Raw genomic sequence first — 20835 nt, forward strand, 5'->3', positions numbered from 1 at the left:
GTAGTGAGAATTGGTCTCCAAACTAAACTCAATTATTTTTCTGTTTTTCATTTATTTTTTATTTTTTTTTATTATATATATATAAATAAATATAAGGCTGCAATTAAGCTTATATATATATATATATATATATATATATATATTGTGGTATAGCAAAGACAACACTTAGAAGGCTGCAATTAAGCGTGTGATGGTTATATCGGTATGGGGTGATTTTGTGATAACTCCATGAATAGAATCTACTTGTGCTGGATAAGATACTATCGTAAGTGATCTGCTATTAAACTGTGGCTTCAGTACCCTCAAGGCTTTGGTACTCATAAACAAATGATTTATCTGAAGTTTCCACGTCAAAAATCTACTACTTAATTATTCGGCGGGGCGGGAAGATTCATCTTGAGCTGAGTTATGGAGTGGCTCCTTTATGAGTGAAGTTGATGGAATATCAAGCGAAGAGTCTCGCCATAAATCCTCAATAACGCAAACGTTTGAAGAATCTCTCAAAATAAAAATGCAAATGTGATTAAGAAACGGTTACCTTGCGCTGATACGGCAGCTCATTTTCAAACCCCCGCTGCCTCGCACGCCCCTGGCACCGCCAAATATAGCATCATCTGCGCGATAACATCTGCTTTTACTATGCGCAGAAGAGAGGGCTTGCGGAAAATAAAAGTCTCCCGCATTTTTAATCTTAGACGAGTGCTTCGTCTAATGAGGGGGCATAAACTTTTAGAGGGGTTGCGATAGAGTGCAGCCTTGGAGATGCAAATGGAGGGCGTTTGAAAATGGCATCTGTACAATGTGGCGGCTTGTTAGCGAGCGAGAGCCAAACACTGAGGACAATCAAGACACCTCGTCACTTCCTTCTTATCTCTCGTCACTCGCCAGATGAAAAATCACTATGAATCCGCTACATCCCTCCACATTAGCATAACAAAGCCCCGGAGGGGAGAGAGAGTGAGCAAGGGACAGAAAGAGAGAGAGAAGACAGAAAACCTGTCTTCTTCAAATCTTCCAAAAGTCCCACCGACATGCTTGAAATGCACAAACTCTCTCTATTTGCTGCCTTGCTTTCTTTCAAACGCACACACACACAGAGTCGCAAAAGTGTAGAGAAAGTGCAGCTGTCTGCCAGGCACCTCGACATCTCCCATTGCAGCATCTCACCAGTGCTATGCTGTCAGCACAATAGATTAGAAGCATTAAAGACAGTCGTTCTTGAAGAGCAAGAGAAAAAGAGAGTAAAACACAAAAAAGCCCTTTCCATTTCTCTTTCCCTCCCACCCCAGCCCCGCTCTCATCTCCTGCAAAGACACTGGATGAAGAAACATTATGCATATGAAAATGTGCTGTGATTTATGTATGCATGCCGTGCTGATTCCATTACGGGACACCTTGGCGGTGTTCCAAACCTAGGGAGCAGTCTTGCTGTCTACTACCTACATAGGCAACTTCCTTCTAAAATAGCATGCTTATTGGAATAAAATTTCACAAGTGATTGATCTGTAGCATTTGTGCGTCGCACAGTTAGTGTTCCACATGTGATGTGTATGGGAGACTTACAAATCGATTTGCAGGGCTACTCTATTAAGCATGCACAAATATTGGGTAAAATAGTCAAATTTTAGGTATTTTATCCATATTTTTATTAGTGCACAATATAGAAAATGTGTGATATTTATGTGGGTAGCACTGTCGCCTCACAGCAAGAAGGTCCAGGTTTGGGTTCCTGAACCAGGGGGCCTTTCTGTGTAGAATTTGTTTGTTTTTTGCGTGGTCCAGGTTCCCCACAATCCTAAGAGATGGAGAATGGGTGATACTAAATGGTGTCTGTGTGTGTTGACCGTTTGATGGACTGGCCACTTGTCCAGGTCCTTCCTTTGTCCCAAGATGCTCCAAAATCCCTGGGACACTACATGGGACAATCATTTTTGGAGCATGGATGGAATATCACAGCTGAATGAATTAACAAGAATTAACAAGACTCTTGCATTGTCCGCCATGTTGGAAAATGTTTTTCACAAAGCTTATTGCAGTCCACTGTGGGACTGCCTTCTTTAGGAAGAATATATACCATGCTGGCTCAGAATTAGCTTAGTATTTTAGAAGGCTGTCTAGCTTTTGTAACAACCTTTGTGTCAGTGCTCATGATGCCTTAAATATATTGTCTTGGACTCTGTCCCAAATACATCAGCTCACCTCTTGCAGTCTTGTTTCAAGTCTACACAAGTCTACCACTGAATAATAGAGTCCGTTACAAAGTCCACATCAACGCAAGCTTGGCAAAAGGTCACATGGAGTTTGCATAACAGCCTAAAATTCCAAATAAGACACCCTACAGTCTTGTGGACTGCATGGACATGCACCAGCAAAGACCGCAAGTCCATATAAAATGCATTTAGGACATGTACAAAGACTCTTTTTGGCTTCTTTCTTTCTTCTTTGAACACTTGGCCACCCTGATGCAACTAGCTCTTATAATTACTCAAAGACATCTTAAAGGTAACGGGCAACCAGATGAAAAAGAGCAGTTTCTGTACAAGCCATAACACATTCATCCTCGGGGGATATGCTCCAATCCGGCCAGGTTTAAACACGCATTATTACGTCTGTACATAACAGCATGACCAGCCAACAAGGCTCATATCATTCTCTAATTCCCATGCACACAGACTTACTGACATGTTTGGTTTGTTAATCACGTTACTGTGAAGAACAGGTACATTAGGATTGAAAAATGTAAAACCTATCACCCCTCCCTCCTCTCATCCCCAGCCTCCAGTGATTGAGGTCAGACATCCGTTTCCTTTCTGGCCAGCTAATGTGATTGCATCTGAGCAATCCCCCTAAACCACATCCTGCTCTGATCTGCATAGTAATTGGCTGTGCTCTCCTTGGACGTGACCTTGGTGAGGTGCTCTGTCACTTTCCCCTACATCGCCAATCATGCGCTCTCTCCATTTTGCATCTTCTCAGTTTTGCTCGCTTCTTCTTTTTGTTCTCACTCCCCCACCCCATCCCATCCCAGAATGCACCTCTATTTCCAGACCATCAGGCCCTGGCCACTGAAACAGATTCATCAAATCTTCAACTGGAATTGGAGAGCAGTAACACTGTCAACAACTCAGCTATTTAAAAAAAAAATGAGTAGAGTGATATTATCCATGCACAATATCATTACTGAATGAATTATATTTACATATTTAAGTACAAACATGTCAAAACCAAGCATGATCCTATTGGACACGTGATCTAGCAGGTAATGCATGTACTCAGATGTTGTGCAGTGGTGCTAATGTTTGGTTGACCTGAGTTCAAATCAAATTTACTAAATTCTGGCCTATGAAAAATCCAACCCAAGCTCATTGGAAATACGTACTTGAAGCGACATTTCTGCAACACTAATATTTCGTATGTACCTTACTGCATTATTTTGCGGCAGTTTCAAAGAGAAATATCCATTGTGTGGCGCTAAAATGTGCATTCAATATGTGATCGCATTTTTATTACGTTGGTACAAGCACGTATTGAATTTCCGGGGAGTGTAAATGGGTTAATGCGCTATCATTTTGGAAAATAACATACCCCCTATACCAAACCCAACCGTAAGCCTACCTGTACTCTAGTGTTGATTTCAACAGGAAACTGGAATCATATGTATTGGTACTTTTTTTTTAGTTTTTCAAAAATGTAGAGGCACGTATTTCCAATGAGCACTAATACAACTTGATACAATTCAACTTAAAACATGCAACTGACAGTCGGAGGCATGGTGCAGTGGTAGTGGTTCTAGTGTGGCACGGAACAGTCCTCATTTCCATCCCAACCTCTCTCTTCTGCTACCCTACTGTCTCTCTACACTTTCCTACACAGACACAAAAACATCCATCAACAAACAAAACGCAGGCCCAACGGTTGTATCTCCTTGCAAAGATCATTTGTGTTATACAGTCTACAGCAGAAAGCTGGTCAGTTCTCCTGCAGCAAAATTCCTCCAAGTAACTTTTCTCATGTTATCCTAGTAATAGATGTTTTTATGATGGATCTTTAGGAGATACGGCAGTCGTATTTATGTTTTATGAATGTGAGCCTCTAGAATGTCTTCTAATGCAGACACCACCTCCCCTCTCTCCCCAAGTCGCACATTTGAAACAAAGACCCCCAGATTCATACGTCCCCAGATGTCACTGACGAGGTACGCGGCGGCTTTTTTTGCTGATTTGATGTGCATTTCAAACGGAGAACTTCACAATGCCAATGCTGATTTGCAATGGAGATTCTGCTTTTTTTTCATTATTCTTTCCTTTGGAAGCAAAACAGACTGTCAAGTGAGTGACAAGTTTGTTTTCCTGTAAAGATTCCTACAAACTCTCAGCCCGTTATGTTTTGTTCCCTCCATCAGTTTGACCTAGTTGTAGTCGAATGCAGCGCCTTTATTCCTCTTTCCTCCTTCTTACGCCTTGTTGGGTCCCCAGTGCTTAGTTCTATTGTTTATCGGAATATAGATGCCTGCCAAACAAACAAACAAATGACTCTGTACCAAGGCAAGTGATGAGGAATACATTAAATCAATATCCAAAAGATTTCCGGCATCTAAGCCAACTACAACTAATTTTTCGTCTTTGGTCTATCCTCCTTTTGTGGTTTTAGTTTTAATTGTGTACAAACAACATCCAATTTTATTGTAAACATTATTCACGATGCCAGTGGAGAATGTGTTTATTAGGTCCCTGAGAAAGTTGCAGCTGCCAGGGGACACACACGCCCCACACACCCAGCGGATTTAGCTGGAATGTTCTCAAGCGCTTTGTTATGGGAGCAAACTGCATCCCCTGGGCTGTCTCTCAGCGTAAGCCAAAGGCTGTGATGACTTTCCTCACACCAAAGCAGCACCCCCCCTCTCCTGTTCTTTATCTCTCTCTTCCTCCGTCTATCGCTCACACTCAGAGCAATGGTGGCATAATTGTGCCACAGGGCTTTAGGCGCTGACATATTTGTCACCTGGAGATGTGCCACTGCATTCTCAAAACAAGGCCCTCCTTCCTGTTTGGGTTCTCAAAGATAGAGTCTTCTTCTTGACTCTCTCACTTGCTCACTCGCTTTGCCTTTCTCTTTTGTCAGAGCTCTGAGGAAAGTTTTCCTCCAACTACTTCCTCACAAGCACAGGAAGTGTCAGAAGAAGACCTGTTCCTCAGAGGCTCAGCGGGGTGTTAGTTACATTTAAAGTGTCTACATCTGTTATTGCATCACTAGCTTGAAAATGTTGTTTTTATATGTACGTTGATTGAACAGACTCTGATGGCTTCCAAAATACCACACGTTTAATGAAGATGAATGGAATTCCCATAAAATAGCATGAATTATTTGATTTAAAATATAAATGTAATTAAAGATTGAAGATATATATACTGGATTTTTTTTAATCACAAATTATACTATCTACATAAAAATTCAAGTGAAAAGTTAAAGTTGAATGTCGTATTATTTGTTATATTCCTCTTTTGCTTTAATGTCAGCAGGGTTTAATCTGACATGAACTCCACAAGTTTAAAACCTTCACTCTTAAAAATAAAGGTGCTTCACAATGCCATAGAAGAACCTTTTTGTCTAAATACTGTAGTTCCATAAAGAACCTTTAACATCTGAAGAAACTTTCTGTTTCACAAAAGGTTCTTTGTGGTGAAAGAAGGTTCTTCAGATTATAAAAAGGTAAGAGAGAGATGGTTCTTTAAAGAAGCTTTGCCTGAATGGTTCTTTGTGGAACCAAAAATGGTTCTTCTATGGCATCACTGTGAAGAACCTTTTGAAGCACCTTTATTTTTAAGAGTGTTGTTCAGCATGATTTGAGTTCCAAAAATATGAAGTTGTGAACATGAGCAGCTCAAATGTCACTCATTTTCTTACATTTCATTATTGACCAAGAAAGTGCAGAATCTCACATAGTTCTTTAATCACATCAACCTATTTATTTATTTACTTTCAGTTAGTCACATGAAACATTGCAAAAAATCTTTATTTTTGTAGGTTTGATTTAGATTTTGAATCCCAGTTTTTTTCATTTAGCCTAAGACTTTTGGACCCCATGTATGTTGCAACCATATCTAATTTGTTGTGGTTATTTGTAGTTCACCGCAGACGGTTTTGGTCCAATCGGATCAGTACTTAAAGTGGGTGGCATTTCAAATTGACAAACTGGAAACTCTTCAGGAGTCAACCCACAGAGCAGCCCACAAAATCCCATTTGTTCAGTGTTGGATAGGAAATAGTGTTGGCCAGGTTGGCTTTATTTTAATTACTTTCTAATTTGTCTCTCATTTTGTTGACTTATTCCTCCTTTACAGTTTTCTTTAATATTGATGCGACTTTCCACAACAAGGAAGTTTTCATATTTTTGGTTTTGAATTAATTTATTTTTTGATCTACATCTATAACACTGTGCTTTTTGGGGGGACTATTTCAAGAGCCCAGATATATACGGTTTTTATACAGTTCTTTAAAACCAATATCACACTCGTAATCTTGCTGCTTTACTGAACATTAGCAGGGTCTTTATCACTTATTTCAAGGACAACCACAATCATGCACCACTTTTGGCATAAAGTATGGAGCTAGCCATCAAACAATTCACTATTATTTTCTAGCAGTTGATTTCTGGATGCACAAGAACACCTGGACGTTCAGGTTCATCTATTTGAAGACCCGAGTTGAATCAATTCTTTCCCTAACTTGATGATCTTCAGTGGCCTGTTGGATTTCTGTCACTCAATAATGGCAAATCTTTAACTAACCGCTCTTTATTTGCCATCTACAATAGCGACAATGCAATTGCCTTTCGGTAAGATATGTAACTCAATGGAGAAGGTTTAAGCTGCTCTGTATGGTGACCTAATTGTATCCAGTTTTAAGTTATCACTTCACATGGCTTCATTTCTTCATTCAAATTATTCATCAGGCAAGCATTTGGGTTTATTTCTCTCCAGCTCTTTTGGTTTTTGATACCTTTGGTGCGCTCTGGTGGGATTTCAGCAGAAGAAAAAAAGTGGTTCTTTTTTTTCCCTCCTGCGGTACGTTATTGTTGAAACACCTTAAGTCCCAGGTGTGAGGGGGTGCGAGCAGGACTGACAGACACGCCTGGCCTATTTAAATGCTTCAAAGGAGGCGAGCAAGGAGCATCTGTGCGCTATAACCCTCAGGATCATCATACATGCAATTCCTTTTCTCTTTCTCTCTTTATGAAAGTTTTATTTGTTACTGAACGGAGTAAAATATGGCAAGTCCTTTGGAGACACCCTGGAAACTTTTTGTTAAGCAATTAGCTTAATGACTATTGACATGCAGGTGTTTAGGAAAAACATGAGGGAAAGCAGAAATTATTTCATTTTGCTTATTTATTCAGAACATCTTAACATCTGGTTTTACCTCAAACATCACTGACATGTTAGAAGTGACTTAATCGGGCAAAATTAAGCTCATAAAGACTGATGTTACATTCATTACATCCATGTTGTATAATCGTATGCAACAAATGTAACAGTAAATAAAATAGTTGTGTAATATATTTATTTATAATTCAGTTTTTAAAAATGTTCAATAATCATGTTTTTTTTCTGCATTCCAATAAATATCAATCAAACGGGAGTTGGGTTGTTTTGATCGCATAATAACTTAAAAAAAAATACAGCTAACTAACACATTAAAACATTATAAAACAATAAAAAAAATTATTTATGAAAATTAATAAAAACGGAGTTATCTGTTTTAGCAAATATACTCTCTCTCTCTCTCTCTCTCTCTCTCTCTCTCTCTCTCTCTCTCTCTCTATATATATATATATATATATATATATATATATATATATATATATATATATATATATATATATATATATATCTCAAACACCTTAAGATTATGAAGGATGAACTTTAACAGTGGCATCATACTATACATAAACACACAGCAAGCCGGGCATGTTATTATGAATCATACATATTTTACTTTAAAACTCATATAAACACTTTTTAATAGATAACATATCAGTGAAATACAATAGTACAACACTTAAAAATGTAGAATAAGACAGCTTTTCCGTTCATATAATCACATTTTGTAATACTGATACCAAACTCACATCTTTTGAAAGAGAACATTTTACAATTATATATTGCATATTATTTATTAGAAATACATATTTTACATTTAAGGAAATATTTATGTAGTAAGGAAGGCATGTTTCCTTAACTAGCTTTTTTCTTTTTTACAACCATGTTAATTATTGAAAACTAAAATTATTAACAAATTTAAGTTAAAAAATTAATATTTTTTATTGAGCATTACATTTTTCTCCCTTAATAAAAACTGTTAATTCTTTAACATCATGCTTGCATGCTTTAAAACCAAAAAAGCATGATCGCAAGAATTACTACTGCTTTTACTCTATCATAAATTGTAAAAAGTGTTTGAAACAGATTGTAGGATGAAGCTAAAATAATACTAATCATAGAACAGATACACAGAAAATGTCACACACATAAAACCGTCACATGCAATAAGTAAAGTGAGTGGCAGAGGAGGGAGAGTAATGTGACGTACTCCACAGTGTTTGGTTATTAGTATGCAGCCTATTTATTGGCACACTGGCTCGGGTTGGGCTTGGCTCTGCGACCCCGCAGGGGGTTCTGGGAGAGCGAAGCCCACAGCGAGGCGGGTGACAACAGCTGTTGTGTGGCAGGGGACGCGTGTAGCACTGCTCATCAAATCCTGTCACTCACATTTTCCCCTAATTAACGAGCATCTGCTTTCCTGCTTCATTTACATGCTTTTCTACGACCCCTGACCCCGGCAGAGGCAACGGCCGCAAACAGCACTCTGTGTCGAGAGATCTAAAAACAACTTTACATCAAACTCCTTATCAAGGGCCACAAAAGCACAGGCTCCAATGGGAATTTGCTTTTCATGAAAGTAATGCATAGGTGTGACACATTACGCTTAGATGTACCTGTCTTTCATTTGTGAGGGTTTTCTTGAGAAAGGTGAATTCTGGAAATGGACTGTGTTTCAAAGTGATGCCTAAATCTTTAAATGAATTAAAATTCTTAAAAAATTGTATTTAGTTCACATGGATGTACAGCCTAAAAACATTTTCACACAAATTAAAGAATTCCTCTATATTTGTATTAATCATTTTGCTCACGTTCGTGGAAAATTCTACCACAAACGAAATTAATATGCAAGACCTCTCATGTATTAGGACTGACAATAACTAAGACATAAATGTCATGTTTTAAAAAAAGCAAAGGTGACGTTTGAGTTTTTTATTTGAAGTTAAAAAAAAAATTGACTTGAAAGCATTGTTCTTTTTTTTTCATTCGTCAAAATTGTTTCACAGCCAAAAAGTGACTTGATTGAAGCTAGGATTCATTAAAACTTAATTAATATGCATCATTATGTAAATGAGGTTGCCGTTAATGAGTTTTTAAAAGAAGCATTCCTTAATTAGTTCACTTTTAATGGCATCATCATTTATCTTCCTCTTCTTTGAAGCAAAACGATGAGCCAGACCAGACAGTATCAAAATGCTAATCTATATTTTATCCTTTGGACATCTATTTATTTATTTATCTTTTTTGCACAACTGGAAGATGCACTGTACATGAAACATACCTACCAGTTACATAAAGATAAAAATATACATATAAAGAAAGAAAGATAGATAGATAGATGATAGATATGTATGGATAGATAGATAGATAGATAGATAGATAGATAGATAGATAGATAGATAGATAGATAGATAGATAGATAGATAGATAGATAGATAGATAGATAGATAGATAGATAGATAGATAGATAGATAGATAGATAGATAGATGCATGTGTTTCTGCTGAGGAGCAGCTAAAGCTCATTAGAGAGACACTGCCGTTAATGAACATCAAGAAAAACAATTAAAAACACATGTGCATTTACTCGCATCCTCCACGATGGCTGTGAAAAGTCATCAGCGGCTTCCTTTTAAGAGAAAGTGAAACAAAATAAGAGAGAGAATTTCACTTATGATGTGCCAGTGGCCCTACTGAGAGAGCTGGTGATTTCCCCCATCACATCACACCATGACTACCTGCACCCTGTCTTCCTGTGAGAGCCCGCTGCGTCTCTGAAACACACATGGTGAGAACGCTTAGTGTTGATTGCTGGAGCAAGATCTGTTCTCTGTCTCTGAACAGTCACTTCTGTGCTGTCCGAAGTTTTTATAAATGCATTCTCAGGAAAATAAATGCTTATAAATGATCCATTACTGACATGCTTTTCCTATTTCTAAACCATTTTCAGCATATAAGATTATTATAAGTTTAAGAATAAGTTCAAAGAATCGCCGCTGCAAAGAGATCTGTAATGCATCATCTCTAGTTTTTAATATCAAGCCTGAATTGAAATGTTAATACAATAAACTTCTGTGCTTAAAATGCATTATTATTAGTAGTATTAGTATTATTATTAATCTAATTCCACCACAAGCATTTAGCTTTCATTATTTACATGTGCACGGCCGCAGAACCTATTCTCTGCGACACATATAAATTACTGTTTAACGAGAAGCCGTATTCCATAAATTATTCAAAACACCTGGGATTACAATATGAGATCAAATGATGGTAGAAGAGCAGCTCTCTGCTGGGGGCTGCATCATATCCTCCTTTTCATCTTAAATAAGGCGGGAGCACGGTGAGACACGCTCAGGCCCGACGAATGAACGACATGCTCACACCTTGACAGCGATTTCCAGAAGACCACAGTCACTTTAGTCCCACCTGCGACTGTTTCCTTTCATGTCCACACACTAGCCAGTGTTAGGCTGTGGCCATCAGTGCACAGATGTGAGCCTAGTTCTTCAACTTGAGACATTTTTACCCACTGGTTTTTAAAAAAAAACTTTTTTTTTGGTTTATTGAGGTCACAGTAAAACTGTATTATTATTATTATTATTTTAATCATATTTATCAACTGTGTTTTATGTATAGGTTTTACCTATGTCCAGACCCATTTTGAATTTGAAAAATGGAAATCAAATTAAAAATACATTTAAAAATATATATAACACATTTTTGCATGAATTACATCTACAGTGCTTTCCAAAACAAGAATTTTTGCATGAATTACATCGTCTCTGTTTCTGTGACAGTGCTTTCCAAAACAAGAATTTACCTCTAATAAAGTATTTTCAAAAGTTAGGTAAGTTAGTGTTTATTAGCGTGTTTAATGTAAGACATGTTATGTGTGGAAAAACATGGTGAATATCATTTAAATTGCACAGAATATTTTTATTGTGTCATACCAAATAAATGGTCAAATTATGCAAAAATCGTAAAAAAAAAAAAAATATATATTTTAACAGTGTCTATTTAAGATATATACATTTCTTGCTGCTAAATTAGCCTAGCAAGACAAAAAAGTTTGTCATTTTATACTAAAAATATTTAAAATGTCATAATTTCAGATGTAGTGGAAATGACAAATAAATGGAAATAATGACAGAATTCTTATTTGGTGCATGTTTGTCCATTGTTTCACAGTGATAGTGGGCAAAATAAATTAATAGTGAGAAAATCTGAGATTATTTGCTAAACATCTGAATTACCAAAAGTACCCATAAGTTAAAGAAAGGCCCATAAAGTAACATTTCCAGGTTGTTTTTTATATTGTATTTTATTGTATTGTGTTAAATCATTAATATGAAAAGTCAAAGGATAATATTGCAATACATGGTTTAGAAAATAATGCAAATAAATTGTATCTTTGCTGCCTTAGTTTGTGCAGGTGCACCAGTACACACAGATTTTTAGCCTTAAAGCTAAAGAAATATGTATAATAAAAACATTATCAAATCTTTTTTTTTATCTATAAAGACATTTTAACCAGAATTCAAAAACAAATCAAAAAAGAGTTTAAATGGATTTTAATAGATTTTTTCCTCTTTTTAGAAGGAAAAAAAGGTTTCATTTTCTTACAGAGATTTAAATATCAAGTAACTGGAGAAAAAAAAACTGAGATAAGCTACATAAAACAAGCATTGCGCATAAAAGCACAGCATGTCTTTTGTAATTATGAAATAATTAGTGCATGAGCATTTAAATATACATTTCTTCAAATAAAGTACAAAACGCTAATGTTTACGACTGTAACTGTATAGAGAGTGACTTCTCACCTGATGACGGGCCATGTAGAGTTAGATTATGAAAGGGGAAGGCATAAAAACTGCTTTTTAAAAAAAGAGGAGGATATATTTTCGTGCGTGATTGTATGTCTTCAGTGCTACACGAACTAAATCAACTGTTCTGCAAGATTCACTCAAATGGTGTACTCTAGCGCCCCCTATAGACCGCAACATCTTCTCTTCATTGCTGCTCTCTCCAGTGCAGACAGGACAATTCTTGTAAGTTTCAGAGACTTTCCCCAGTCGTGCCATCTCTGATCAGGGACACACGCATACACAGCATGACATCTACAGCCGCCTCAAAAAGCTCTGCTCCCCCGTGAGCACAGAAACCCTGCGTCGGGAACGAAAGATGCCCCTCTATTCTATTATTCATCCCAATGACAAGTTCCTCACTTCCTGCAGGCCAGTGCACTCCGGGGGACTGCATGACACTGAGAGTGAATTAGCAGCGTTGCATTAGCCATCTGCATATGGGTAGGGGCCCACTTCCATGGCCCTCCAAGGACGACACTGACAGTAATGTTAAACTGATTTCCCCTGGGACAAGCGGGAGAGCAGTTTACAGAAAGCCAGTGAGAAAGTTGTGGAGACGTGAGATGCTAAATCGGAGGAGCTGAGGAAGGATTGTGTTAGCAGTCATTTCAATGTTTTGTTTGTTCCAGACTAGGAGTCGTCAAGGCTTTCTTATATATTTGTGCTGCCAAATGCTTCGTTTCTTAAAGAAGTTTACATTCACTTATGTCAAATTCTTCAGGGGTTAGATGTTTACCTTAAATTCCTCGTCCCGTCTGAAATGGTCCAGACATTTTCTTCCCAGCAAGTGTCTAAACATTTTATTATTTAACCCTGTAAAGCCTACATCATATTTGATATGCAAAATTTCTATCAGGCTTTTGAACAAGGTTTATTTGTACATCTCTCAAACGTCATTGTATTGCATATATGTTTTGCCTTCTAAAATAAAAACTGCAGAGCTTTAATCATAAAACTAAGCATTAAAATACCATCCTACTAAGAAATATTATTGTAGATATGGAGTGACAAGCATTATTTTTATGCATTTTATGTAAGTAGTCGATTTTCAGAATATCAGAATCTTATAATATCTATAAATATCAGCAACTGAACCAATTTTTTTTCCTCAGGTATGAGCTCCATGTTGTCACTATACCATATATATACACATACATATATCAAAAATGAAATTCAACAAATACACACAAATGTGTGTGTGTGTGTGTGTGTGTATGTGTGTGTGTGTGCATGTGTATCCACACACTACATTTACATGTATTCATTAAGCAGACTTATAATTGTCTTACTATATATATATAAATATATATATATATATATATATATATATATATATATATATATATATATACTATGAATTCAGACTTTCTAATTTAACATGTTTTTTCACAAACTGTGCAGTAGGAAAGCAAGTAAGAGGTGTTCTTAAGCGTGACACATACAATCACTGTAAATCACACCCTCGTGTGGTTTATTGCTTTTATAAAACAGCAATATAAAAAAGACAATGTTCAATAAATAGCTCAATAAACTGTATGTCAGAGTGTGTATATCAAGAACACTGCACATTTAGAGGAAGGCTAGGATGAAAGAAGGTTACTGAAGTGACCTTAAGTAGGATCTAGAATGGTTTATGATTCATTGTAAATTTTCTGTTTAGCAGCCACAATATCTTGTAAAAGTACAAAATAATAAATCCTAATAGTCAGAATAGTCTGTTGCTTTGCTCGGTAGAGATTCTGAACAGTACAGAACAGGTGCTGCTTATATCTGACGGCTTGAATGATCCATATAGAAAAAAAACAGATAACAGTTAGTTCTAGTTCTCTAATCTGATTGGCCAGTGTTGTTTTTATTATAACTGCACAGGAAGATTCATTGCTTGTATCACTCCGCATCTGTGTTGGTGTTCCAGAACAGAGTGTGTGAGAGCGATAAGTGTGTTGAAGTTGTATGACTTTACGTTTTCTTTTCTTTCTTTTTTTTTTTGCTCTAGGATTACTCAACCAAAACACAGAATTGATCTGGAAAGCCCTGTTGAATGCAGAACGAGTAGTAAAGGAAATTGCTGTCACAGTATAATTTCACCACTACATTGCTGTTGTTCTGAATGGAAGCACTACACACAGTCTCAAGATCAAAAGTACATTCGCTTATGTGACATTGCTTTAATGATAAATTATTTGATATGAACCAATCAGAACTAAATGCTAAAAGATGTCATCTGGCATAATCAAAAAGTGTGTAACATCTAAATGTATGTTCAACAGTATTGCCCATGTCCTAAGACCTGTACTAAACCATGAGATCATGCAAAATAACATACTGTATTTATGCAGTGATGTCTTAAGTAAAACAAATGTATGCCTCAATCTTTCCAAGATGTAAAGAGTTTCTCAGAATTTCTCAAAACAAGGCGCAGACTGTGAAAGGATGGTAAGAGAGCTGTGTCACGCCAGCAACTGACAAAATAACTGCAGATAATTAGAAGCTTTTGTAGCGTGAGCATCTTTCAACAAAGACACCTGCATTTCCTGCAAAGGGAGGCGACACACACGGTGATTGTCATTTTTAATCTGGTTCTCCTGCGGGGCTCTCTGAGTGGCTGCGGGGAGCCCGGTGGGTGTGTGAGTGCTGGGACGAGAATTCACACAGCGTTCCCGAACTGTTTCGCTCTGACAGGGCCCCTGCTGATGGATTCATCTGCGCTTGTGCACAGACCACGACAACATTTGAAATTGTCGGGCAAAAAAAAAACCCAGTAGGGTCAGCTGCTAAACTGTAATTTGAATGTCTTTTATTTTAGCGTAACAAATTAAATTAGCATGGAACTATCAGAGGAAAGGAGCGTATTAGTGAACTCCCAGAGGCGAAGACGGTGGTTGAGTAGGTGGATATTTGGAAATGTTTGGCTTTTCCTAAAGCTGTCATATTCTAGGTAATGAACCGTTAATGTAAAAAAACTTTTGTATTTATAATGGACAAGTAATTTTGTTCTTTGCAAAAAAATAATATGTTGGTAAGGAAGAGCAGTTCCACCCATGGTAATGAGAGGTGAGTTTTCTTCACGGCCCAGGCCCCGAGCGCTCCATCTACCCCAGCGAGCTCATCAGGTTAAGGAAATTAGTGCGGCTTGCTCTCTTTCATCTCTGCTTCTGAATGGAGCTCCATGTCTGATCGCCAAGCCAATTTGCCAGCCCATGTGGCACCCAACCCATCAGGCCCAGGCAGCGCGCCTCCTGCTTTCTGGCAACGCATGCTGAATTATTTTCTCCCCTCTCCCTCCCCCCCAAAAAATGTGGCGATATGCACGGCTGAATCCGAATGCCCGTCTCTGGCATTGTCGGGATCATTTTGGCTTGATGCCAAATGTATTATATTGATCTCTCTTTTCTATGCAGTTCAATGGCTCCGCACAATGCAGATTTCCAGCAGAACATATTAGGCAAATAACATGAGCCCAGAGGCCCGCGCTCAGAGACCGATGTCGTTAATATCAATGCCTCTGTCTCAGCCCGCAGCTCAGGAGCAATCAAGACTCTTTCCTCTCGATCCCATCCCCTCAACTCCAAATCACACTGTATGCTGTAAAAATCTATTTACTCGGGTGTATCTTCACCTAGACTCTAAAAAAATAAAGGGGGCTTTCGCAGCAATGCTGTAGAGCAGTGGTTCCCAATCCTGGTCCTGGAGACACCGTTTTTGGTGTCTCTCTTATCTGACGCACACATTTGAGGTCTTGGAGTCTTCACTAATGAATTGAATCAGGTTTGTTTGAATAGGGAGACATCTAAAATGTGCAGTGCTGGGGGTTCTCCAGGACCAGTATTGGGAACCACTGCTGTAGAGGAACCATTTTTGGTTGCCCAAAGAACTTTTCAGTTCTTATTGCAAAGAACACTTTAAAAAACTTTAAAGAAGCTTGCCCAGTTGAAAGCTTCCATGTACAATAAAGGTTCTTATTGAACTTTCCCACAGATGGATACTTTTGGTACAGTAAAACTTTGTAAAATAAATATAAAAACAGAGGGGGGGGGGGGGGAAAGGAAAGAAATTGAATAAACTGGAAGTCTTGTGTTTATTAAGGGCACAGACTTTGGAAAATTATACTTTATTTTAAGGTCAAATTCTTGTTCCACATATACATAATATGTACTTATTATAGCACTTACAATAACTGGGTAATAATAGCTAGGTACTGACCACAAATCTACCCCTAACCTTAACCCATGTAGTTACCTTATACTAACCCAGAACTTTCTTGGGTATGTACATATTTAAGTACATACAATGTAAAATAAAGTATAACCCAATTCTCATTATTAACTAACTATTAAATATGAATTTTGCCTCAAACTCCTAATTCACTGCTTATATAATAGTTACCTAACTCTCTTAAAACATGCTTTTCACACTCTCTATACATTATTTAGTGTCCAAGTGTGCTCTACATGCATCACAGGAGAAATCTGTCAAATGATGAATTCCGTTTGATAACATCCTGTGATGGAAATGACATTTTAAACATTCTTCAATGAAATGACTGACTCTTTTGTCTTGTGAAGGCCAGTTTCATAGATAACATTTTATGTAACCTAAATAAGCACAATTAAACAATTTTTAGCATAATAGGACAAAATTACACCTTGACTGGAAATGACGCACTGTAAAAAGTGACATTTATCATTATTTTCCTCACACATCATGTCTAATATTTCAACTCGGATATGTTCTGTACAGTTGTCCCTTTGGTAAACAAGTACACTTGGTAAACATTGTTAATGGGCAAAAATGTTGGTTGCGTTGGAAATAATGCTGAAATTGTTTCCCAAAAATGTAAATTATTTTCACACAATAAATATCAAAACAGATTATATTTATTTGTCACTTTATTTGGAATATTATAGTTTTTACAATGTAATAACACTGATATAATGAATTTTTTATCGTTTAAAATGGACCAAATGTTGCTTTGGCAAAAGAGTAAAATAATAAAATCGACGCATTAAAGCATTTGAAAAGTAGCGAAAATAAATGCCAAAAGCATGGTCAAAAGTTTCCAAGACGATTTTACTGTGAGAAAAATAACCATCTTCAATAAAAAAAATAAAAATAATAATAAACTCTTGAAACATAAAAACCTGTAGCTGAAAAAAAACATGAACATAAAAGGCAACTGAACATTCTGATGCTTCAGTTGCCTTTTAATGACTCTTATCGCTTTCTATCCGCGTGCAGGTCCGTTGGGCCTCCTGTTGGCATGGTGCAATTTGCTTCTTTTGGCACGTGCCACTCTTCAGTGCTAACGCGGCTGGGCACAATGCATCCGTTAATGGGCTCGTCTATGAGATGATCCCCCCATTTCCTGAGATGGGAATCAGGGTAAACATTTCAATGGGAATCCTCTACAGACTTGGCTTGCCAACCTGGCAGCTAGTTAAACTCGTGTCTCGCGTTCACCGCCTGCAAATGTGAAATGACTAAGCGTCTGAGTCTTTTTGACATCTCTAACGAGTGTCATATGGCTGTGACAGGCAGGGCTGTGATGAATTTGCTGCAGGCTAAGAGGCCAGGCGTTCACTATCATCAAGGATTATGAGCCTTTTATGACAGATGTACGTCACAGTCATTGCTGTTGGTTCTTTTCTATGCGTTTCTTTGAATTCCAGTTCTTTGACTTTTAGTGCTATTATTTGAGAGAGCTCTTTATAATCTGGGTTGGTTATAAAATAAGAAAATTGTAACCTAGTATAGCATTAAATGCTTTAAATCTCGGTTGGTTAGTTGGTTATAGATTGAGCTGGTTATAAAATTAGTTGAGTATAGAATTATCTGGTTTTAACCTGGGCTGGGTGTAGAATGAACTATTGTTAAAAAAAAAGTTGGCATAGAATGAGCTGGTTAATATTTGGTCTGGTTATATAATGAGTTGTTTATAATCCAAGTTGATTATAGAATGAACCGGTCATTATATGAGTCGGGTACAGCATTAGCTGATCAATATCTGAATGAGCTGATTATAAAAGGAGTTGAGCATTGAGTTAATGTAGTTGAGTATAGAATGAGTTGCTTTAAATCTGATTTGGGTATTGAATGAGTTTGTTATAATCTGAGTTTGGAATGTAATGAGCTAGTAATAATCTGACGTGAATATAAAGTTGAATATAGAATTATAATTGCTCTGATATGAGATTGATGTCATCTGAATGTCATGCGCTGGTAATAATCTGTGTTGAATATAGAATGAGAAGTTTATCATCTAGGTTGGTTTTAGAATAAAATGTTTGCATTATGAGTTGATTGTAAAATATCCTGGTTAGTCTGAGTTGCATACTGTATATGAGTTGCTTTGGTATAACCGAATTCTTCACTGGATAAAATTTGAATGGGACGTCATTTAAATTAGATATGCTGACTACATCATTTGAATAGTCTGGTGATGTGCAGTAATTAGATTAATGTAAGATTGAAAGAAAAACATTGTTAGTAGTGGACATTATTTAGGTGAATTAAGTGTTTGTGTGAGTCATTATCTCTTTGATTTAATGTGTCTTTTTAGTCATTAAGACATCTGTCTGCAGTAAAAATATCAGTCCAAAATAAATTAATTTATCAATTAACTAATCTTTGTAGGAATCAATCACTTTCTCATTAAACAGTGGTTTTCTAGTGTAGGTCTCCATGGTCAACACCTCTACGACTTCACAGAGGACACACATGTGGGATTTTAATTTCCGAAATCATTTGTGCCGCAACCGACCCCCTATTCGCTCAGCGGCTGCTAAGGGGACTCTAGGGAGCCCTATCGCAGTTCTTTATGCAAATGTCCTTGCACCTGGGCAGTGGTGCGGGCATGCTGGGAGGTTATTTATGCAAATCTGATAGAGAGTGAACACGCATCCTAACCGCAGTCACCGGTGGTATGATTTTAGATGAACAGTCTTCTGCTCAGACAGGACGGTAAGAAAAGAGCACAGGCGAGCAAAAAAAATTGTCCACAAAAATTGCCAGTCGCTGGTAAAATGTGTATTATAATACTGAATAATGAAATGCTTGTGCATTAGATTACCTGAAAAAATAATGGCTCTAAAGAGAGGGACATGTTTTTTGCCCCCTTAAAGGGTTAGTTCACCCAAAAATTTAAATTAGCCCATGAATTACTTATCCTCAAGGCATCCTATGTGAATATGATTTTCTTCTTTCAGACGAATCCAATTGGTTAATTGTCAAAGTGTAAAAAAAAAAAATATATATATATATATATATATATATATATATATATATATATATATATATATATATATATATATATATATATATATATATATATATATATATATTGTAGTTTTAATGGAAAATGTCAATAAGGTTAAAACCTTATAATATTAAAAAAAAAATCCCCTACTCTATAAAGAAAAAAACTGTAAATTCTAACTAATCATTCATATTTTAAAATAAAATAACAAATAAACATACTTTTTATAGAAAAGAAAAAGAGCAAGTCATCTTACAAATTACAGGAAAAAAAAACTAAAATTGACGTTCCCAGAATTCTCTGTCTGACAGCTCACATGCTTTTATCATTGAAAATATATGTTTGTTTGTTTTTTTTTCAGAATGTATATATATACTTTAGTTTAGGGACCGATTGATACCATGCTGCTTCTACAGTATGTATTAGTATTAACCTCAGTTAGAAAAACTAGTTGTCTATCTGGTTGCACTTTATTTTGATAGTCCCCTTTAGACATTCTACAAACTATAAGTAACTTTGCAATTACATCTCAACTAATTCTTATTAATTTGCAACTACATGTCTACTAACTCTCAGAGTAGACTGTTAGGTTAGGTTTGGGGTTAGTAGTATAAGTTGTCAGGATGTTGTATTTTAAGGATCCATCAAATAAAAGTGTTAGAAGATATTGAGCAGACAGTCTACTAATACTCTAATGACTGCTAGCTGACATGCAAAGTTACTTACTGTTAGTAGAATGTCTATAGTGGTCTATCTTTTTACCAGCTTTTAAAAATGATTGTCAGTATATTATTAAGGTAAATCATTATTTCATTATTAATTTCATTTCATTACTTTTTACATGTTTTTACATTATTTCATTTTTTAACCATAAGTTTAATCTGTAAAACTTAAAATGTAATGAAAACAATTTCCCCGCCATTGATGGAATTTTCCAGCTTTCCGTGTTTTCACTGGTTTATGGTAGAAGGCACTATTGCAGGTAGGTAGAATACTGAACATCTGGATCAAAACATGATGAAGAAGAAGAAACAAGCGTTCGCGTATGTTAGCAGATGCCTAACATTACCGAATGAAATGTCAATCAATGAAGCGGTATAGGACTGTGCAAGCTTTGGATGTGTTGATGAAAGCAATCTGCTACTTATATATTTTGATTTTCATTCTGAACCTGATCCAGACGTAGTCTTTTACAAAAACATGATTTTCTCAGCTTTTTGTTGAAAATGTTGCTCTTTTTCATGAAACTTACCCACATTAAAGTGTACATTGCATTTTTTTTAAAGCAGAGGCTCTGTTCTTTGTTTTGGTATTGCATGTTCAGATATTCATACA

Source organism: Cyprinus carpio, chromosome B20, assembly GCF_018340385.1.
Source record: "Cyprinus carpio isolate SPL01 chromosome B20, ASM1834038v1, whole genome shotgun sequence".
Lineage (NCBI taxonomy): Eukaryota > Metazoa > Chordata > Actinopteri > Cypriniformes > Cyprinidae > Cyprinus > Cyprinus carpio.